The following is a 24,356-nucleotide window of genomic DNA, read 5'->3' as shown; positions in this document are numbered from 1 at the left end:
GTGTGAGTGCGCAAGTGTTCTGTCAGGGTTTTCTTGACTGCAAAGCTGCTACCACACTGGTCACAATGATAAGGACGTTCACCGGTGTGAGTGCGCAGATGTGCTACAAGGTTGCACTTTCGTGTAAAGCTGCTATGACACTGGTCACAATGAAAAGAACTTTCATTGGTATGCACTCCGAGATGCTTCACAAGATCGGACTTCTGTTTGAATCCCCTGTTGCAGTGGGTGCATTCGTGCAGGTTCTTTCCTGCCGGTTTTCCCAGGTGGCTACTCATGCCAGGAGTAGATTCCATGCAATGGCCGAGATGGGAAGAATCTTGGCGAGGAGATGCACTGTGTCTGGTCTGCATGACCACAGAACCTGCATTTTAAAGGTAGAATACTTTCAGTAAAATAAAACAACCAACACTTCACCGTTCACTTGGAGCTAGAAATGCGAGATGTCGAGGACGCACTCATCAAAAGCTGTGGGTGTTTACCAAAAGTTCAATAGGTTAACCTTAAGGAGAATTCAGATCAGTTGCGAGACGTCCCTACAGTGAATTCTGCACGCAGTGGAAGAGAGAATTCAGGCTGCTTTAAATATCACCATCGCCAAAATATAGGTCGGTCATTGTAATCCACGCAAAATCACTGCCTTTCACCCTTATAATTGCATTTTTGGCAACATGACAGTGTCTCAAGTCCACCCATGTGAGCTTGAAGTGCTTTGTTGCTTGTAATGGTACATAACCCATTATTATACATTAATTACCACCTGGTATTCTCTGACGACCACTAAACAATTTATAATGAAATTTCAGTTATTGGCTTAAAAAGCTGTAAAAAGCACTCTGACGTCAAAGCATGGTTCTATGTCACGTGAGGTATGAAAAAACTGCAATATAATCGCTCCTTCCATGTTCGTTGCCATTCTGGCTGTTGAGGAAAGTTGGCTTGAGCCCTATAATGATTTAAAATGATGAAGCGGTGAATACATCGGCATTTTTCCATGCCTCCCACGACAGAAAACCACACTTTGACCATCACAGTCATCGTTCGGCTATTGAAACTGAAACATCACGACAGAAAAATGTGGTCTATGGGGGTTTAGTCCCAAAGTGACTCAGGCTATGAGAGACGCCGTAGTGAAGGTCTCCGGAAATTTCGACCACCTGGGGTTCTTTAACATGCACTGACATCACACAGTACATGGGCCTCTAGAATTTCGCCTCCATCGAAATTCGACCGCCGCGACCGGGACCGAACCCGCGTCTTTCGGGCCAGCAGCCGAGAGCCGTAACCACTTAGCTACCACGGCAGCCCCGACAGAAAAATATGATCATAAATGATTTAGTGACCACAGGTGAATAACACATGGCGATTCATGCGTAGTAGTGCCTTCCACATCATTGTAGAGAAGAAAACATGCCACCAAAGTTAGGTGTCTATACTCCTTACAATCAGCTAGCTATGCTTAGCATATCGCAATTTTTTTCCCTTATTTGCTCCTCAGACAGTGTCTATGAGGAGGCCAAGGCTAAAATTCAGACGAGATCATGGCCCTTGTACAAGTCTTCGCTTCAGTGAACAGAATTCACAAGAGTGACAGCTCAATCAGTAGTTCACATATCACACAAAATACCTTCGAGAATAGAGAATGCAAATAATTACCGTCATTAACCATCGTTCAGTGAAATAATTATTCAGTATCCTTCATAGTGATCTTTGAATGTCAACCTTCAAGAACTTAAGGAGAAAAAGCACACAATTTTATCTGGCAAGTTCTTGCACATAAGGTACACTTGTGTGCAGTCCAATGAAAGCCTGAATGTGAAAGTCAGATTATATACACTAAGATACAAGTCTACACAGGCCACAGCTCATTTTGTGATACATACATAGGACGGCGAATACAAAATACAATATCTTACAATAGCTGTGTCAGGCTGTGCAAATTCAGTAGGGTGAGCTTATAAAAAGTGAGTCCCAAAGCAAAGATTCATGATTTCTAATTCTATGTGCACAGGAGAACTATAGTAATGCTCATAAAAACTAATGATTGCCTAAGTATTTAGGCATATTAGATTCAAGTCAACAGCCATTTTACTGACCTGTCTACTTGCACAATTACTGCCTTCATGAGGACAGTACAAGTGTGCCTTATCAGGCTATAAACTCATGAGTATCAGTAATGCAATTAATGACAAAACACACTGGCACAGTAAAATCAGGATATGAAATCGATACATAATGAATTACAGATGTTCAGAATAGCAATCAGTATTTTGAGAAAACTAAGATTCTACACAGTATGCCTCATACAGCCAAGTATCGTCTGTTATTAAAAACGCTGCAAAATAGCATGAAATATGTCGAGTGAGGATAAATGCACACAGCAACGAATACTGTTTTCACAGTGCAGTAATGCTATGTGCATAAGGAAAGGTGAGTCATTTGTGATCAACCACAAGCCATTTGAGTGTTCTCTTCAGCACTGCCAAAACAATTCTTTGAAACCAGTGACGAGTTACAAATAAAATGACACGTAGAATTCAGCACTCAATACTGAAAGCACAGGTTTTGCATAGCTGCAGTCTTTACAAAGCCCCAGCCAGCAGACAAAGCAGGTGTGAAAAGTGGTGGAGTCACATAAAATGATGTAAGCAAGAATTGCAGATTCATGGCTGTACAGCACAATCATCAAGACAATAATTGATGTTATGTCAAACATAGATGCACCAAAAGGGTCATTATTCCAACACATGCAATTTTTACCTTTGATAATTCAGCTTTGACTGAAAACAAAAGGAAACATAACATGGCAGAAACGTGGTATAAATGAAATAATCAAATTGCAGGCTTAAGAGAACGACCATACATTCATCATAACTGCATTTTGAACCTCCTGATATATGATGTGACACGTTGTTTCACAATGGCGATCAAGTGATCTTGCTTTGAAACACCAAATGGGGTCTGATTCACCAAATTTAGCACCTAAAATAAAGCCGCCATATTCTCTCATTTGTAACTTTATTTCAACATAAAGATTTGGAACAAATGAGCTTCCTTTGCTAAATGGTGAGCTCCAGCTGCTTAGGTTTTTCTATTCTCCAATCACAAAGTCAACTGACAGTGACATGGAACGTCCTACTGACACCGGCACAAACTTTCTAGCAGCAATGGGCAGCATTTCCCGAAAGTTATGACTGCCCTGAAACACACGCCAAATTGGCCCATTCTCCTCTGGAATGCCCTCCCAAACCAATCAGATCACTCGCCTCCTGTTCCTCCTTATTCTCGTGGAGTGCTTGGCTTGCCATCGATCACTGCAAGACCAGCTGGCCCTCATGCGCCAGGCCTACTCCCTTCTTGGCGCTTGATACTGAGTGACCAAATAATGTGATTCTAATACTAGTACTACTACTAAGTGCACATCAAAGGAGTGCACAGGTCGGAAGGTCTCCTTGACTGCTGTGCATGTCAGGTGTTCAGTATCTCCCACGACTGACGTGGGAACCTGACTGAGAGCTCAATGAAAACTGTTCAACCAATGTGCACCAATGGCTTCTATTCCACGACTCTCGAGCCAAAAATATAGAACATACCCCCCAGCCCCACAAACAGCTGAAGAGACCCCTGTGCAGCCATCTATTACTTCTGTTACTCCCTCTCATTTCCAAAACCCGTTGTCATTCCTGTGGAAACTATAATGCTTACGAAACAAGTTCAATAAAAAAGATTTCTGCTTTCAGTGTGATGCCCATTTCCTTGCAGGATTTAGATCCCTGCGATTCAGACAATTACACGAAAACCATTTTGATTCCACTCTGACCGTAGACACAATGCACTGAGATCACTGCACATGCAATCTTCAAGGCTATGAGCATGAAGCAATGGAGTCATGGAAAGCCCGCAGGTGCGGAATTGAAGGTTTCTTCCTCTGGAACCATGTATGCATTGGCTTTTCCATATTGGCCTGCAAAATATTGAAGAACAAATGAGAGTCACTACAAAAGGAAAAAATCCCGCCAGCAGCGGTGCCAGTCTGCTTTCGTATAAATGACAATGCACAAAGCAGCAGTGAGAATTCACAAAAACTACATCTGACTGCACATTCTGTCATTTTATTACTTCTGCAAATACCAAATGTGAAAGGATCTGAACAAGAAAAAGAAGTGCACCTGGCATCGTGCAGTAAAATATGAGAACGAGCTTTGAAACTGATGTTTTCTATCATGCTAAAATGCAATGTCAACTGTGGTATTTTTAGCACAGCTGGTCAGGATAGTTCTCTTGGCACAGACAGATGGATTCTCATGCACCTGAATTCACACATGCAAATAAATGAAGGTAAGTTTCTGCACAAGTTCGCAGCACTCGGTTGCTTTCGAAGGTTCTTCCTCAGGCATACACTCTGTCTTTGTAACACTGGTTCCCATGCCTGCAAATTGAAACAAAGCACAATAGCCAAAGCAGGAGACTCCGAAGGAACAACATTTTTTATATGCTGTGTGTATTGAGCACGTATATTGCTTAAAAGGCACCACATACTGTTTATGGCCTAATGAGTGAGCAATAACCGATACTACTACTGGGTATGTGAATTTACAGCCTTTCAACCGTAAGGCACCCAGAAAGTAAGGGCAGGAAGCAGCTTGAAAGGTTCATTCTTGGTAGATTCTATTCCCTGGCATACGTTGGCCAAGAAAGTCAAGTAGAGCAAAGACAGAAAAAGGAAAGAAAAAACCCAACAGCAACAAGCGGAAGTGCGTATGTGTTCTTTACATATAATGATCATAATTGCCATCTCGGTGTTGATTTCAAGGGCAGATTAGTTAACTTCAAACCATGAGTAATGATGGTTATCTGTGGAGCAGCAGGGCTTATAAAGAGATATGCATTGGGTACAATGGAATGATTTTTTTTACTGGAGGAGGGACAATTTATCATAGTGTGAAAAGGATCGCAGGTGACAGGGAGGACTTCTATGCCTCAAAAACCTGTTAAAATGCCGCTACCAAGCTCTACAAACCTCCAGAGTGGACATAGAATTGCGTGGCACATAACATAGCATTGCCCTTTCCTGCCTGTCATAGTAAAGCTGCCCGACTGTATTGAACACCGCAGCAAACTCACTCCATGATTAGCTGTGTGATCAAGATGCCATGAAAATGCATTCATGCGTAAATAAATGAACGCAGTCTGTTTTGCCAGCACCCGAGAAGATCATTGGGCCGAAATTCTCCCAGGACACGTATCTGATTAAGTATGAGAACAATTTTTTGTTCTTAGCCTTGTATTTTTGCAACACCTCTGTATTGCAGGATCAGCAGATTATCTCGGCTGAAAAAAAGAACTCGCAATAAATACAACCTAACACAGCCAAAAGTACAAGCAATGAACTGAGCTCAAATCTAACCAATGACCGTAACCGTAAACTCCGTAGTGGTCCGCAGCATTATATAGGCACTGCCAAATCTAGACCTCTCATTGTCCTGAATTACCCAGAAGGGTTCTGCTGTGCCTAACTGAGCACAGAGTCCGAAATTCAGAGCATAACAACGCATAGTGAGAGGATATAAGCCTGAGGATATTATCTGCGCAGATTGGAAACAGTTGTCCATGCAGGTTTTTCCTCTATGATCTAGCAGACCGTCTCCGGCGAACCTCTTTGATTTGCCTGCAAGATAACACACGGAAAAGCAGAATGTGCACAAGAAAAAGTGTCAGTTACACAAACCAGGGTTTAAAAAGCAGCCACTTGTGCATGGTTAAGGCAGAGAATATTTAGTGTGATCAATAGGCACCATGGGCCCTTAATGTCTCAGCAGCAGCCATCAAAATCCAAGAATACATTTAATCTTGCGATAAACCCACGTCAGCAGAAAGACTACTCCTATACACACGAGGCCCGTGCTGTGATGCATCTAGGAAACGGTGATGTGATTTTAGATGCAGACACCTGGCTAAGGTAAAACTCAGATCCACCACATCAAGGAAGTGCCACGACCCAGCAGAGTCAAACCTAAATTGCAAATCATACGGATTGCAGCTGTTGTCTATTTTATCAGCACAACACGCACTATGCATTTCAAAGCAAATCTATCTTTGTGGATGTCATCTCCGAGACAAATTTGGAAGGACAGTCGATAATATGCAGTGATAACATAATATGCAGCTCGTACCCCAGCGGCAAAGTGCCGTTGCCTGCACATGTTATGTACAAAAGCGCTCCCATAACTAAGCCTACAAGCTGAAAGAAAATTTTCATTGCATTCCTACTGAAAAAGAAACTGGAGGGAACACTTTAGCTCGACATTAAAGCTAGGAGGCAATAGGGTTACCGAGTCAATATGTGGAATTGGTCGTTCTCTACTTTACGTTAAGCACAGTAAGGCAAATGCGATTGAAATGCTCTACCAGTTCAATTTTCACTTTTCCGGTGTTCATTGGAGGCAGCTGTTCGGATAGCTATAAAAGGTTAATGCTCATATATGAGGAATTGCTCATTCTCAAGTTTACGTTCACAGATCCCTAGAAGTCCTCATACTACTGCTCGTGCAGTGGCAGAGCTGTTAAACGAGGCGCCACTGCCTTAATATGGCAGGTGCTACCATCAGCGCGACTTGTTTTGCTTGGGCCTCTTCCCATGCAACCTCTTGCGAACCTGTCACTGTCGGCAGGTTGTTAGGTGTTTGTGCGTGCATGTATGTGCATACACACACAAACTAGGCAGGTTCCCCACAACCCAGTGGGCAGGTGGCACCAACCATTGAGCAGTCTGGCACAATGCAGGCTTCAGACAAGCATACAGATAACACGCAACAGCTAAATGCTGGGAATGCCCATTATAGGTGCTAGCTTATAACAGACATCAGCATTGTTTAATATGGCATGTAGCCCTGCATTATGAACTAGACCATTTAGAGCAATCAAAGGGTAGCACGCATTTTTCATTCCTGGCTCGTGGCCTTAGGACACGGAAAAAGAGGTTCTAGAGTTGTATGTCATGCGAGCATGCACAGGGGGATGACCTCCATATACAAAAAATGTTTAGTGCTATACAGTAACTAGTGGCTTTTTGTACCAGTTTTTGACGCAAGCTGCTAGCTACAGTAATCGGGATATGGCTCACCAGCTTCCACATGTCACCATAGTGTGCCGTGAACTGTTTTCAGGCATGCCGATGCAGAATTCATAAAGAATAACACTTTCCAAGGCAACTCGAGAAAGAACTGTTTCTTTTGTTATGCAATTAAGGACACAGAAGATCATGTACATCTCAGAAGAACTGCAAACGGCGCAATCTCCACGAACCTGCCGTCTTTTGCTAAAGCACGTGACAAGAGAAATAAAGTGTGGAAAGCTCAGTGGAGACCGAGTCAGTGATATTGTCACGGCTGAAGACACACACACAATAAATTTAGATAGGTTAAGGTCAGTCCCACCCTTCCAGCCTGTAAAGTGTTTACTTGGAACACAGATGCACATGTTGAAATAGCCGGCTTAAAAGATAATTCCGGCAAGTTTCACCTAAGGAAATTAGTCTCCAATTGCGGCTATACATTTTTCCAGCTTTAGAGGTTAACGCGTGAACAAGGCCGAATCTGTCCTGACCGGGGCGGTGGGGAAACAGACGAACCACATTTTTACTGGCACGCAATGCAATAGTGATATTCTCCAAGTCACTCACAATTCCCCATTCTCTGTGGACACATGAATTTCTTCCTCCGGAGTGTTGCCTTCTTCGCACAGACTAATAACACACAAAAAGGAATACGTAAAGCACCACACAGTGCAACTGGAACAACCGGTGATGCAAGGATTTTGTGCTAATGTAGATGAAGCTTGTGTCATCATACGGTTTACGAGCATGGTTAGCATGGGCATGTTTAAATAAACATAAACACTTTGAAGACCTCATGGAAAACCTATATTAACTATATCTTGTCAAGCAGAAAGTTTTATCTGAGCATAAGGTATTGTTGATTGGAAACTGTGAGCTTCAAAGAATAACATTGCAAAGCATTGGGAGGACTGCACAATGAGCAAAAAATATAAAAATGGGGTCATACTTTTTTAATTTACCGAGAAGGTTATGATAGTTTGTTAGTGACGTACGCAAGGGGTTGTCTATGTAAAAGAGCGGCTGCTGGAGTACAAAAAATTAAAAAATTTTCTACAAAGCAACAGCAAAACTGCAGTACGGCCAAATGATTGATGGGAATCCCGAAATGTGGAGTACATTGTAATAAGGAAGTAATCAGTCATTGGCATCGACACCAGCGCAGCCTTATGGCTACAGAGGAATGCTGTACAGCTCCTACAGATGCTTCGTAGTTAAGCTTGGTTTAAGGTGGTTAACGTCCCGAAGTGATTCAGGCTATGAGGGATGCCGTAGTGAAAGGCTTCAGAAATTTCGATCACCTGGGGTTCTTTAACGTGGACTGACAAAGCACAGAACATGGGCCTATAGAATTTCACTTGCATCAAAATTCGATCGACGCAGCAGGGGATCGAACTAACGTCTTTCAGTTCAGCAGCCGAGCACCGTAACCACAGAGCCACCGCGGTGCCCACGGTCGTAGTTAAGGAAAAATTTGTTGGTCGAGCAACTGCTCTGGAGAAGTGGCGGTCCCAGGTTCGAACCCTGGCCCAGGGCAAATTTTTCTTTAAGAGCAAGGTTTCTGCAGAGGCTGTATAAATTTCCTTCGCAGCTGAAGGCTCCGCTTGGGTAGATGCCAAGGAGTAACTGCCCCTTTATTACTACAAGATGGCGTGCCACTATAAACCAATGCCATCAGACAGAACAGCCTTGTTGCGAGGAACAGCACTGAGTGCTGACGAGAGCAATAGAAATTTTGTCCTAGATACAAGGCACAATGATGTCTGTGCATTTTAGACGTATAATAGTAAAAAAAAGAACATCACCTTTTTGAAGAAGCAGGCTAACCAAAGAACTGAACTTTTTTTGAATTGTAACTGGCAATATGCCAAGTAAGGAAGTTTTACAAAGAGCCAGAACACATTCATAATTTTGTAATGGCAAACACAGTAAATGCTCATGTGCACTAGGCAATTTCACACAACTGACCTAGATTAGAATCTTACAGTACACTACAAGATTACAATATTTTTCACCCTGCAGTATGTAGAGTATCTCATTTTTCAATAGCCATAGACCATGGCAGCTTATTATCATGAACACCTTGCATGAAGAGATTAGCCTTTTTCAAGGGGCACGAAGACATCAAATATAGCTGAATCAAAGTGAAATGATCTTAAACAGTTGATATTCTGGCAACCAAACAGATTTAAAATGGAGTGGACCTAATATTCCACAAGCATTATGTAATCTATATCCAGCAGACACAATGCTCTGACAAAGATGCAGATGTTGATTTTTTTTAGTTTTTGTTCCAGACAACACAAAACTCTTTAAACCTGGCAACTAAAAACAAGACGTATCAATTTTATGCTGAACACCTACATGTCCCCACATGTTGCTGCTACTAACACTGCTTGAGTAAACACAGATTTTTCACAGACTTTCCTGTGTGCCAGCTATAGGGGCAGTGATATTAATGAGCAAATTTAAAATAAACTTGCACACACAAAACTGCAGGCCAGCTAAACATATTGATGAAAAACATCATGGACCACTGCTATTCTTTGTGCATTGCATCCTTGTGGTGTTTCAAATTTTCCCTCCTACAGTATGTCTTTCGGCTCAAGTCACATTGGAAGGGCTTTTCACTCATGGAATTTAGATGCCTCAAGGCTGAACTATCTGGAAAGGAAATGGGGCACAGATGGCACTGAAACGGCTTTGCACCCATGTGGGTACGGATGTGCAACACCAGGCTGTTTTTTCAGTGGAAAGCTGCTACCACAATGGTTGCAATGATAAAGACGTTCACCAGTGTGAGTGCACAGATGTGCTACCAGGTTGCCTTTTTGTATAAAGCTGCTACAACACTAGTCACAATGAAAAGGACTTTCACCGGTATGCACTCTGAGATGCTTCACTAGATCGGCCATCTGTTTAAATCCCCTGTTGCAGTGGGTGCATTCGTGCAGGTTCTTTCCTGCCGGTTTGCCCTGGTGGTTACCCATGCCAGGAGGAGCAGATTCCATGCAATGGCTGAGATGGGAAGAATCTTGGCCAGGAGATGCACTGTGTCTGGTCTGCATGACCACAGAACCTGCATTTTAAAGGTAGAATACTTTCAGTAAAATAAAAACAACCAACACTCCACAGTTCACTTGGAGCTACGGCAAGATGAATGTGGAGGACACCACTCATCAAAAGCTGTGGATGTTTACCAAAAGTTTTAATCAGTAGATAAGCCTCAAGGAGAATTCAGATCAGTAGCAAGACGTCTCTACAGTGAATTCTGCATGCAGTTGAAGATAAAATTTAGGCTGCTATAAATATCATCATTGCCAACAACATAGGTCAGCCATTGTAATGCACGCAAAGTCACTGCCTTTCACCCTTGCAATTGCATTACTGGCGTCATGTTACTGTCTCAAGTCATCCATCCAAGTGAGCTTATTAACTAAACGAGTGGCAGTCAACTATATTTAGCATTGTTTTTTTTTTTGCTTTATTTTCTCAGAGAGGAACTAGGTTTAGCATGCTTTTTGCTTTATTTTCTCAGAGGGCATAAGAGGAGAAAAACGCTAAAAGTCTGACGAGGCCTTGACGCCTATGCAAGTTATCGCATCAATGAAGAGAACTCATATGGGTGGCAGTTCGATCAGTAGTTCACATATGACACAAAATAATTTAAAGGCAACTATCACAGTCATTCACCCACGATTCATTGAACTGCATCTTCTGTGCCCTTCACACTATTTATTGAAAAACAACCTTCAGGAAAGCAGGAATGGAGAAAAACTGCAGATTCTAGCCGGCTGAGTTCTGCCCAGGAAGTTCGCCATGTTTGCAGTCCCTGGAGCTCAAGCATGCACATGAAAGCCAGATCATATCCACTGAGACAAGTCTACACAAGCCACAGCTCATTTCATGTTACGTGCATGAAACGGTGGGTATACAACACAATCTCATCTAACAGCTGTGGCAGGCCATGTCAATTCAGGACAAGATTAAAAAAAAGTGAATTCCAAATCAAACATTCCAGACTTCCTAGTTCTACTTGCAGAGGAGAACTACACTTACTTTCACAAAAAACTGAAGATTGGCTACAAATTAAGACATATTAGATTCAAGTCAATGGCCACTTTACTGACCTGTTCACAAGCACAATTACTGGCATCATGGGTAAGACAGCACAAGTCTACCTGTGCAGGCTCATCAACTCATGAGAGTAAGTTATGCATAATGACACAACACATTCCTACAGCACTCCTTTTCTTTACTGAACTTCTTATACTATTTGCACTGTACATGGAAAAACTTTCAGACAATTGCTACTGGTAGAAAAGCCCTGATTACAGCTGCCCAGGAATGTTGCCAATTTTCCCTAACATGATGTTTCCCCTGTAGTGTCTCCAAAAGTGATATTAACCAAGTAAGAAACGTCACATCTGAGAATCCACACTACTGTGTCTCAAGTGCAGTTATAGCATACCATATTTACTCACGTAAGACCTCCGCCCATAATCCTGGGATGAGAAATTGGGGAAATGAAAAGAAACTGTCATGACCAAGTTTCACAATGTGCTACTTAATGGTAATCAGTAAATCAGTGCGCTGCCTGGAGGGGTTTAAGTTTACAGGCTTTTTCAAAACCACGGATGGCACAGAGAAGGTCAATGCCTGGCAACATGCTGATGAGGGGAGCTCATCCGACAGCAACGAGAGTGGAAGTTGATGATGACAATGAATTCTAAAGGTGCAAGGGCAGCTTTAGCAAAAGAACACCATGGCATGAGGCATTTTCCTCTATATAAGGTAGGGTGAAAGACTCATTTCCAAGCATTACATCCAGTATAAGCCAGGGGGAAAGCGCCTGTACAGTATGGAACACTGTTAAAGGGAACATGCGGTCGCGTGAAGTTGACTTCCCGCGAGGCGCTGCTGCGGATACCCGGAAAGAATGCCAAGCTAATTATGGTCCGGAGTTTTTTTCCGCATTCTGTCCCCGTACATGGATCTCATTTTTCACACCCATAACGCATCGATTACTTCTTCTCGCTGCTGAATTGGCTTTTTCCATTCTGTGGTCACGTTTCGTGCGAAATAAGCAACATTTTCTCCGGGCTAGATAATCGACGTGTGAGTGACTTGGTTCACATGCCACTCAACGCATACAGTACATGTACGTACAAAAAACTCCGGACCATTATCAGCTCGGCACTCTTTCCGGCATTCTGCAGCACCGCCTCGCGGAAAGTCAACTTCACGCGAACGCCTGTTCCCTTTAACAGTGTACCATACTGTACATTATCACTCGTAGGTGCTCAGTGGCACTGGGATTTGAACCCGCACACCCTGCAGAGGATCCAGAAGCTCATATGACAAGGCCTCGACTGCAGAGAGAGTGAATGTGGAAAATATAGTGAATAAAACTGCAATTTGTCACCTCTTAGCTGCTGCATTATTCTCAGTAGAACCACAGCAGCAACACATTGCTTTCACAGGCATTTCACAATTCCTGAAGGCTTGACTTGTGTCAGAGCCCCAGTCGAGCAAAACTAAAAATGAACACTGCAGGCTAGTGAGTCTTGGAAAACTGGAGCTGCCTTGTGCAACAGTGTGTAGCATCAATAAAGTAAAGAGTTACACAGAAATATTTGGCAAGCAATTCTTTACAAACAGCTTCGTATAGTAAGTAAAAAATTCCACCAAGAAGTTGATTGAATGTCCATCCCATGGGCAATAAAACAGCCTTGGACGTACTGCAGACATTTATGACGTCCAAAGGATGTCCATGGGACAGCCAGCAGAGTTTCAATGCCCAATGGGATAACACCTCCATGAACTGAAATTCGCACATAATGAAATACAGAGGCGCAGAAGAGCATTCACTATCGCGAGAAAACAAAAAACTGTCACAGTGCATTCCATACATATAAATATTGCCGCCTATTAAAAACGGCTCAAAACAAAATGCAAGATGTCAGAGTGTGGACTGAATGCAAAAAGGAATGAATACTGTTCTGACTGACACAGTCAGTAATGCTATGCGCCTCAAGAAAGAAGGTCGGTCGTTTGTGAGCAACCAAGAGCAATAACAGAGCACTCTTTAGCAATGGAAAGAGAATTCCCAGGCCAGTGAACAGCAGCAAATAACCTACCATGTAGAATTCACCACACCTAGAGCACAATATTGGCAGAGCTACTCCCTTCACAAAGCCCCAACCAGCAGATAAAGCAAGAGTGCAAAGTGATGGAGTTGCACTGAATAACGTAGGCAACAATTTGCCCATTCAAGGCTGTACAGCTCAAGAATCATGATAAAAATTGATGCACCAAACACTGATGCACCAAAAATGCCATTATTTCAGCGCACTCAATTTGCACCCTTGATATTTGACCTTCCAATGAAAAACAGAAAATAATATAGTATAACTGAAAGAATCAATCCGTATACTACTGAGGCACAAGTGTGATCTCCAGCTGCCTATTTTTATCTATTCTACAAGTAACAAAGTCAATTGACAATCGACTCTGACACCAGCACAGACTTTCTTCCAACAGTATGCAACATCTTTTGACAGTTATAACTGCCCTGAAACACATCCCAATTTCACCCATTGCCACCTGTAATGCCCCATTGCTAGAGGCCCATGTACTGTGCGATGTCAGTGCACGTTAAAGAACCCCAGGTGGTTGAAATTTCTGCAGCCCTTCACTACGGCGTCCCCTCATAACCCGAGTTGCTTTGGGACGTTAAAACCTGTAAATCCCAACCAAACCATTAAACCTCTTCGCCTCCCCTCTCGACCTTTTTCTTCATGGCGTGCCTGATATGCCTTGGATAGCTGGAAGACCACCTGACCTTTGTGCACCAGGCCGACTCCGTTCCTGGCGCTTGATTTTTAGTGATCAAATAATGTGTTTCTAATACTACTACTACTAAGTGCACATCACAAGAATACACAGGTCGGAAGCTCTGCTTGACGGCTGTCCATGTCAGGTCTTCTGTATGTACCACAACTCAAATAGGAACCTCACTGAGAGCTCAATGAAAACTGTTCTCCCAAAGTACAACAACGATTTCTGCTCCAAGACTCTTGAGCTAAAAAGAAAGAAAGAACTTCATGCCCCCTTATCAGCAACCCCTGAAGCCACAACTATGCAGTGATCCATTATTCCCTCTTTTCCAAAACCTGTTGTCATTCCTGTGGACTTATATTGTTTAAGAAACAAGTTCAATAAACAAATTTTCTGCTTTGAGGACAATGCCCATTTTTCTTTAAATTTAGATCAAGCAACTACATCAAAACCATTTCGATCCGACTTTGTAAGTAGACACAATGCACTGGGATCACTGAACATGCAATTTTCTAGGTTGTGAGCATGAAGCAATAGAACCAGGTGTGGTATTCAAGGTTTTTTTCCTGTGGAAGCTTGTATGCATTGTCTTTTCAATAATGGCCTGCAAAATAATGAAGAAAAAAGAGTCACTACAAAAAATAATCCCCACGAGCAGCGGTGCCCGAGAGATTTTGTATAAACAATTCACAAAGCATAAGTGAGAATTCCCAAAAACCACATCTGACTGCACAGTCATTTTATTACTTCTGCAGGGACAAATTATGAGAACGAGCTTTTGAAACTGACGTTCTCTATCAGCTAAAAGGCGATGTCAATTGTGATACTTTAAGCTACAGCTTTCTTCAATAGTTCTCATGACAGAGCCAGATGGATTCTTATGCACCTAACTTTGCACAGGCAAATAAACGAAGGTAAGCTCCTGCATAATTTTGGTGCAGTAAGTTGCTTTCAAAGGTTCTTCTTCAGACATGTAGGTATGTTTTGTTCTCATAATACTGGTTCTCATGTCTGCAACTTGAAACAGAGTGTCGCAGCATGAGCAGATTTCTCCACAGAACAGCATTGTATATTTGCTTTGTGCACTCAGCACGTATAATGGAGCGAGCACTTAAGTGTCTGAAAGGCATCTCTTTATGTTCATAGCTTAAAGGGGTTGGGACATCAAATATTGAGGCTATATTAAGCTTGTTATAGGCTTCCTCTGTATGTAACGTCACCTATAGCGAAGTGTTGAATGCAACAAGCGCTTAAAATATATTTTAATTGAGCTCCAAAAAAGTCCCGAAGTGCTCTTTCTCTCGATGGATGCCCATCGCTAGTGCTATAGATGGTGACGTAGAGCCCTGGGAACGATATCAGTAAATAGCCGTGACATCACAACACAGTAACGCGACGTACTCTGAATGGCGACACGCGACATCGGCGAGGTTCTGCTTCGGTGACTGAGCGGTCGGTGTGCTGATCAGCATATATGTCGTTGCTAACACACCAGCCCGTACCTTATATCGGCGGCCAAGCGGACCATTCACGTCGATGAGACGATGACTCTCTTGTTTGCACCTTCTCCATAGTACAAAAGAGCGAAACGAGCAACTACATTTCATATGTTCACCCTTCGGCTCGGCTGCAGTACGAATAGGCCTAGCAAGTCTGCCGGGTTCATATGTGCGATGTCGGCGATTGTGGAGAGCAAGTTCACAAGTTTTAGCGGATACATATGGTGATCAAGTGTGCTTTTGACAACAGTGACCTTAAATCGAGGATTGGTTACATCTTAGGACGCAAATACATCAAACGGGAAGTGCCGCTGCTAGGCGGTGTGGCCCAGTCTGTCGGTCAATGCTTCAGGTGCCCACCGCGACAGCTACATCATCCTCACTTGAAGGCAACAAATTATGCCATTTTGTTTATCTCGAATGAGTGCCGAACATACCTCTAGATAAACCAATTTAAATTCAAGTACTGGACATCGGAAAAAGCAGAAACGCTACAGCGAGTCCGAAAAACCGGTGCTACGCGTTGTGCACAGCCTGGCTATGAAGCATTCTCTAGGCTGGCGCTTCACATTCTTCGGCGATTCTAGCAGTTTTCGCACTGCGCAAACAAGTAAACCCGCAGCCGGCACAGGAGATGAGCTTGCTTAACCTAAGTGAAATGCAGCTTGCAATTCCTGCCGAAATAACGCGCAATTGCTGCCTGTACACAGATGCAGATATGTAAACACAAGTAGCGCTGAGATGCAGTCGTCGTTATGGGCGCATTCCTGGAGGAGTTATGTACCCGTGTGGTAACTGCTGAATCCTGTACAATTGTCTGGAAGCATTCATTTAGCCAATACATGGACTGTCTGCTAAACAAGCAGCAGATACATTGATCAGCAGCCACGGGACCCTGAGCAGTCTCGCAGTGCAGCTGCGCAGGCGGTGCGAAGTGAAGACAGAGACGGGTATATTGGTCGGTAGGAAAAGTGAGGCATCGTATCACTGTAATGTGACCAGGGTCAGCTATGGGCCACTGACACAGATGTCCGCCGAGCATCGGCATCGGCGTGGCAAAGCGAAATAGAATGCTGAAACCGCGTTGGCATACGTGCTATGGCAACTGAGATCGGCCGAAGTGAGCCGCTTGGTTTCAGGACTTCGTTCCTCACTCATTGGTTTTTCTTAACATATCGCAGATTCGCAGTCCCGACCACGTTCGTCGGCTTATGATTTCGAAAGGCGCTGCTATGCACAGCCTGTGTATGAGAGCAGACGACACAGCAATATGTGCGTCACAATTTTTGGGGCCAATGTGACCCGGGTTGCTGCTTTTCCCTGATCGTGACGTCGCAGCACACCCCGGTGCTCAGAAACCGAAACCAAAATCCCTCAGTATAAATAATTCAATAAAAAATTATTTACAGCGCATATATGAATCGGGCAGCGTGTGTCACGCGTCCTTGGGCAATACGCAACGTTTGAAACAAATAACACGCCAACCAAAAATTTGGTGTCTCCCCCCTTTAATGCGTATGCATTACCAGATGCTAAAACAGAGTATGGGAATTTACAGTCTCTCAACAGTAAGACACCTAGAAAGTAAGGGCTGGAAGCAGTTTGAAAGGTCCAATGTTGGGAGCTTGTACTTTGTGGCCGACACTGATCTGCAAAGTCAAGTAGAGGAAAGACATAAAAAGTAAGGAAAAAACCCAACTACCGCAATCAAAAGTGCATAAGTGTTCGTAGATTCAACAAACATTAATTGGCACTCCAGTGTTGATTTCAAGAGGCACTTAGTTAACTTCAACAGCTTGTACTTTGTGGCCGACACTGATCTGCAAAGTCAAGTAGAGGAAAGACAGAAAAAGTAAGGAAAAAACCTAACTACCGCAGGCGGAAGTGCATAAGTGTCCTGTAGATTCAACAAACATTAACTGGCACCCCTGTGTTGATTTCAAGAGGCACTTAGTTAACTTCAACAGCCATGGGTAATAGTGGCTATTCCACTCCTTCATTGGGTATGTGAACAGGATCCCAAGAAAATGTATATACGTGAGAATAAAGAGTAGTCTGTTTTGGCAGCACCCAAGAAGATCATTGGGCTGCAATTCTCCCAGGAAACGCAACTGATTGAGTATTCAGGGGAATATGGGAACAATTTGCTTTTCTCAGCCCTGTATGTTTGAGACCCCTATATATTGTGGCACAGCGGATGATCTTTGCTGCAAAAAAAAAAAAAAAACTCTCAATCCATGCAGCTCAACAAAGCCAAAAACGAAATCAATGAACAGGACTGAAATGGCACAAAAAGTCATAAACGTAAGCATCAAAACAGTCTGCAGCCCGTATACAGGTGCTGCCAAATAAAGACCCCTTGAGTTCTTATCACAAATTACCCAGGAGGGTTGTGATGTGCCCGATTTAGGATGCGGTCATCAGAAATTAAGAGCACGATATACACAGTTCAAAAGGATATGAGCACGAAGATATTGCCGCGAATATTTGCAGTGTTTGTTCATTCTTCAAATCTGCCGCCAAACAACTTTATTGCTTTGTTTGCGACGCAAGACGCGACTAGATTTATCTAGATTGATCGCAGCCAGGCAGAGCCGATTCTCCGTTGTTCCTGAATGTTCTAGTAACTTTGCACGCATTATCTCGAAAGTTCGCTATCAGCTTTAAATTGAGCACGGCCAACAGCGGCGGGTATCCTCTTCGACGACCGCCGAGCACGCTTGTCGCTTCGCTGCCGCCAAGTGATTCAGTCCGTTTTGGGTGCAAGTCAGCCCAATAAACAGTTTACCTTTAGAAGACCTTTTGTTCGTCTTCATCGCTGCTCCGACTGCCGTCACCACTACTTGACATCTGGTGGAGGTGCTGGGTAGCCTTCCATGTTCCGGACGCCCCCTTCAAGTCGTGAAGCCAGCCCTCAGCGCTCCGCCCCCGAGGACGAGCCAGCAGCTCAGCGAGCCAGCCGACGTCTCCAGAAAGAGGAGCCTGAGTTCGGGACCCTGCCGGACAACACCAGAGAGCGAAAAGACGCTGCTACAAGCACCGCAACCTCGCCAAAGATGTCAACACCGATCATACTGCAGCAACTGCGGGTGCCGCCAACTTTCAATGGATCCCTAGGCAAAGACCCTGAAGAATGGTTGGACCAATTTGAGCGCATGGCGTCATTCAACAAGTGGAATGATGCGGCGAAAATTGGACACGTTTTTCTCATTGGAGGGCTCCGCACGCACGTGGTACAAAAACTACGAGTCGTCCCTTACGACAAGAGAGCTATTCAAGAGAGAACTATTGAAGGCATTCACCAGTGTCGGGAGAAAAGAAAGAGCCGAATGACTCCTCGAGTCCAGGATCCAGCTTCTGAATGAGCCCGTCTGCGGTTACGTCGAGGAGATGAAGTGCGCATTTCACTGTGCCGACCCCGAGATGACCGAGGAAAAGAAAGTTCAGTTTTTAATGTGCGGCGTAAAAGAACAACTCTTTGGCAGCCTCGTCCGCCAGCCGCCAAAAACAGTTGAGGAATTCATGCAAGGAGCCTGCACGATTGAGAAGACCCTCGACGTCCAAGCTCGGCAGTACAATTGCCCTTTCTCTGCCTGTGCAATCCGACCGGACTCGACGGCCACCACCAGCGACAGCTTGCGGGACGTTATCTGCGAAATCGTCTGAGAGGGGCTGCACCGATTACTGCCATCCTCCCCGTAGACACAAGCAGCGACTCTGATGGATGTGGTACGGGAAGAAGTGCAACAGGCACTTGACACCGCTGCTGTAAGGACTTCTCAGCCCCAACGACAACCCCTGCATCCTGTCCGACATGAACAACTTGTTACCGAATGCCACCTCCCTGCCCCCGCCCGCTCAGCCTACGATCGACGCTCAAGCCCCATGAAATGCGACGCCTGGAGGACTTCCGACAACCGGCCGTTGTGCTTCCATTGCGGTGAGGCCGACCATATTATTCGTCACTGCCTATACCGACGTATCAGTCTTCGAGGATTTGCCGTTAACACCCCGTGACCACGCTTCGGCCACCGTCTGCAGGAAATCGACGAGTATCTGCGTCGCGAGGAGCACACACCAAACCGCTTTTCGCGCTCACCGTCACCGTCAACCTCGCGCTTTGCGTTACCACGCCGCAACTATGCAGCCGCGGTACGAGGAATGTCTCCCAGCCCCCGCAGGAAAAACTAAGGACAGCAACCTCTGCAGGTGAGGTTGCTCACGAGCAAAACGCCGAAGATTCTCCATCATATAGGGGAACACGCAGTTGCTTCTAGACCGAGGAATCAGCATCGCAAGAGGCATCGCACTTTTCCGCAATCGCCAGGCCGAAGTACTGCTGACTAACTTCTGCGATGAATACCGGCACATTAGCAGAGGAACGACGATTGCTTTCTCTTGATATCTGATGTACGAGACTCCTTTGCCCTCTCCGATCCTTCTGCAGGAGATTCGCCTGACCAAGAGAACTCGCCCACTTTCGACATCAACACAGCCCTGCCCCCGAACAGACAAGACCTGATCTGCAATCTGCTTTGAAGCTACAGTGAGTGTTTTTCGACATCTCCAAAAGTCCGACAAACGCCAATTGCCAAGCATCGCATCATAACGGACCAACACGTCCGACCTCTCCGTCAAAGCCCGTACCATGTGTCACCCCGAGAACGACAAGCCATCCGGGACCAAGTCGAAGAAATGCTTCGCGACGACGTCATCCAGTCTTCAAACAACCCATGGGCGGCACCAGTTGTTCTAAGATAGACGGCGCACTTCGATTCTGCATTGATTACCGCCGCTTGAACAACATAACAAAGAAGGACGTCTACCCCTCCCCCGCATCGACGACACACTCGACTGCCTCTGCAACGCCAAATATTTCTCGTCGATGGACCTCAAGAGCGGCTACTGGAAAATTGAGGTGGACGAGAGAGATTTATTTATTTATTTATTTATATACAATACTGCCAGTCTCAGTAAGAGACCGTAGCAGGTGGGCAACCAGTACAATATAATGTTCAAAACACAAAAGAGAAATTACAAGCAGATGAACAAAAAGAACTCGCAAGACAGCATTCATCATTCCGGATGGGCTGTTTGAATTCAAGGTGATGCCATTTGGTCTCTGTTCCGCACCAGCGACGTTTCAGCGAGTAATGGATACAGTGATGGCAGGCCTGAAGTGGAAAATTTGTCTGGTATATTTAGACGACGCCGTTGTCTTCGCCTCGAACTTTGAAGAGCACCTCAAAAGACTTCGAACAGGACTAGACGCCATCAAGTCGTCTGGCCTAACCTTGAAAGCAGAGAAGTGCCACTTTGCCTACGAAGAGCTGCTGTTTCTAGGCCACATCGTTAGCCAGGAGGGAGTACACCCGGACCCGCAGAAAACAGCTGCTATTGAACAGTTTCCACCGCCGGCTGATGAGAAAACAGCGCACAGATTTCTCAGACTGTGCGCATATTACCGACGATTTGTGAAAAACTTCTCGCGCATCGCCGAGCCCCTGATCCAACTGACGAAAGCAGACGTGCCGTTTAAATGGGAAGCGCCGCAAGCAGAAGCCTTCAAGGAACTTCAGCATTGTTTACAGTCCCTACCGATCCTCGCACATTCTGATGAAAACGCCAATACTGAAGTTCATTCCGACGCAAGCAGCGTGGGCCTAGGGGCCGTTCTCGTTCAAGAAAGCGACAAGCTGGAGAAAGTCATCGCATAAGCTAGCTGTTCCCTTTCCAAGGCTGAGGCTACCTATTGGACAACTGAGAAGGAGTGCCTTGCCATCATCTGGTCTACGTCAAAATTCCGCCCCTATCTTTACGGACGACCGTTCAAGGTGGTCAACGATCACCATGCGCTGTGCTGGCTTGCCAATTTGAAGGACCCTTCTGGCCGACTCGCTCGATGGAGTCTGCATCTCCAGGAGTTTGACATGACCGTCGTTTACAAGCCCGGACGCAAGCACTCTGACATCAATTGCCTCTCACGAGCCCCTGTAGATACACCGCCGCCGGACGACGATGAAGACGCCTTCCTGGGACCCATCAGCCCCAGCTCTTTTGCTCAGCAGCAATGCTCGCATCCCGACCTAAAACGCCTCATCGAGTACCTGGAAGGCAAGGTTTCTTCACCCCCCGCTTCATTCAAGCGAGGACTGTCTTCCTTCTGAGTGCAGAATGAGGTCCTTGTGAAGAATTATTTTACAGCGAACAAAACAGCCTACCTCATTGTTGTACCTGCTTGTCTACGCGAATATTTTCTACACACTTCACACGACGAGCCGACCGCTGGACATCTCGGGATTACTCGCACCCTCCGACGCATTCAAGACAAGTATTACTGGCCCCGACTGTCTGCCGATGTCACACATGTGAAAACCTGCCGAGATTGTCAGCGACAAAAGACCCCTCCCACACGACCAGCCGAATTTCTGAACCCCATTGAACCTCCCTCAAGGCACTTTCAGCAGATCGGCATGGACTTGCTTGGCACTTTTCCAACGTCAACATCTGGGAATAAGTGGATAATCATAGCCACCGACTACCTGACCCGCCACAACGAGGCGAAAGCCCTACCGAACAAAAAAGCAGCAGAAGTCGCCAAATTTTTCGTGGAGTGCATTGTTCTTCGACACGGCACCCCCGATGTGACATCACGGACAGAGGAACAGCATTCACGGCAGAAGTAACGAAAGCTATCCTGCGTTACAGCCAAACCAGCCACCGGAGGACAACTGCATACCATCCGCAGACCAACGGATTGACCGAGCACCCGAACAAAACCTTCGCCGATATGCACGCCATGTATGTCGATGCCGAACACAAAACCTGGGATGTCATCCTGCCTTACGTCCTCTTCGCCTACAACACCGCAGTGCAGGAGACCACTCAGATGACACCTTTTAGGCTCGTCCATGGCAGGGAGGCCACGACAACGCTAGACGCCATGCTGCCCAACGTTACAGAAGAAGAGAATGTCGACGTTGCCGCCTACTTTCAACGTGCAGAAAAAGCTCGAAGGCTTGCCCGATTACAGATCAAAGATAAGCAGCGCTACGACACTAGACGCTACAACCTACGAAGACGCAATGCGGAATACAAGCCAGGAGACCAAGTCTGGGTTTGGACGCCCATTCGCCGCCGTAGGTTGAGCGAAAAGTTTTTGCGCCACTGTTTCGGCCCGTACAAGTTTCCTCGTCGGCTAGGTGAACTAGATTATGAAGTTATCCCTGACGCAATGACTGCATCCCAGCGACGCCTCATACGACCAGAAGTTGTCCATGTAGTCCGTCTGAAGCCGTATTATATGCGCTAAAGGACGCTGCATTTCTATACTCTACTTTCGCAAGATCCGTTTTATCGCTTACTAGTCCCATCATTTGTTTTAATGCACCGGGTCGATGCTTTTTTGAGAGGGGAGTAATGCCGCGAACGTTTGCAGTGTTTGTTCATTCTTCAAATCTGCTGCCAAACAACTTAATCGCTTTGTTTACGACGCAAGACGCGACTAGATTTACCTCGATTGATCGCAGCCAGGCAGAGCTGATTCTACGTTATTCCGGAATGTTCTAGTAACTTTGCATGCTTTATCTCGAAAGTTCGCTATCAACTTTAAATTGAGCACAGCTGACAGCGGCGGGCATTCTGTTCGACGACCGCCGAGCACGCTTGTCGCTTCGCTGCCACCGAGTGACTCAGTCCATTTGGGGCGCAAGTCAGCCCAATAAACAGTTTTCTTTTAGAAGACCTTTTGTCCGTCTTCATCGCTGGTTCGACTGCTGTCACCACTACGTTACAATATTATCTGTATAGTTTGGCAGCAGTTGTCCATACAGGTTGTTCCTCCAGCAACAAGCAGACCTTATCTTGATTTGCCTGCAAAATAACACACAGAAAAGCAGAATATGCATAAGGCAAAGCCTCAATTACACAAAGCATAGTTTAATGCAGTAGCTGACATTATCAGTGTAGCCCACCACGTGAACACATCTCAGTAGAATATCACTCATCTCTTTTTATTCTACAGCATTTTTTTTTTCAAGTGTTCATGTTTTACTGTAGTTAACACACTCTCCAGTGTGCCCTTCAACAAAAAGCAATGCTCCCTTCGCATTGTCGAGCATGTGCTTTTTAGCTTTGTAACAAGATGGCAAAAATGTTTTCAATTTCGTGGATGAAGCGGCAACCATGGTCTACTACAACTTTTGTCGACAAGGGGTACATCACTGTGCGAAACAGCTTTGGGTGTGGAAACTACAATCGACACTACTTAAAATATCTTATTACTGCCTGGCAGCAGAGATTTGTGTTAGTGTTAGTCACAGCACTATTGCCGACGTGCAATCGGCATAGTGCTTCGCTAACCATGGTTTCCAGGATCAGGATACATAAAAACCGGCCCATGCTTAGACATGACAATTCTTGAAGAAAAATTTTCTACACCGTTTCCAACAAAACCATTGCTGAATCCAGCACCTTATAAAGTAAACTTTCCATTCTGCCAAAAAAACTTGGTCCATAAAAATCAGTGCTGGTCTCTTTAATGCATGCTAGCGCTAATTGCCAACCTGTCTGACGTACGTGGTGTCTATCCTTCTTTTCTCTTGTCTTTCATGAGTGGGAGAAAAAAATTATATTCAAGACAGCTGACAAATATCGAGACAATGGTTAAATATCACGCAGGGCAGCCAAGTTAACCTCATTTGTACCTACAATTGCAACCTTGGCCTTAAAACAAGTAACTACAGAGTGCATTAACCAATGTTAGTTCATTAGGGCCCATTCAATGTTTATCAAGCCAAAGAGATTACCGTGAACATCGTAATCTTCAGAGCAGCCTATTTTTTTTTCTGAAGGCCGAGCTCTTTATTTCTTTCTCCAGCAAAATATGGTATATGGTTAAAGAA

General features: G+C 44.9%; 1 long non-coding RNA gene across 1 annotated transcript in view; it reads right to left on the bottom strand.

Moving 5' to 3' along the window:
* Positions 1-363: 363 nt before the first annotated feature.
* Positions 364-24,356, bottom strand: part of LOC144103874 (uncharacterized) — a 36,270-nt gene continuing 12,277 nt past the window's right edge. The window contains exons 2-3 of the long non-coding RNA XR_013308346.1: positions 9,993-10,193; positions 364-3,964 (exon numbers count right to left, since the gene is read on the bottom strand). This is a non-coding gene — a long non-coding RNA (uncharacterized LOC144103874). The remainder of the gene's footprint in view (positions 3,965-9,992; positions 10,194-24,356) is intronic.

This window comes from Amblyomma americanum, chromosome 9 (assembly GCF_052857255.1).
Source record: "Amblyomma americanum isolate KBUSLIRL-KWMA chromosome 9, ASM5285725v1, whole genome shotgun sequence".
NCBI classification, from domain to species: Eukaryota; Metazoa; Arthropoda; class Arachnida; order Ixodida; family Ixodidae; genus Amblyomma; species Amblyomma americanum.
The sequence above is the reverse complement of the archived record's forward strand: the minus strand, read 5'-3'. Positions and strand labels throughout refer to the sequence as shown.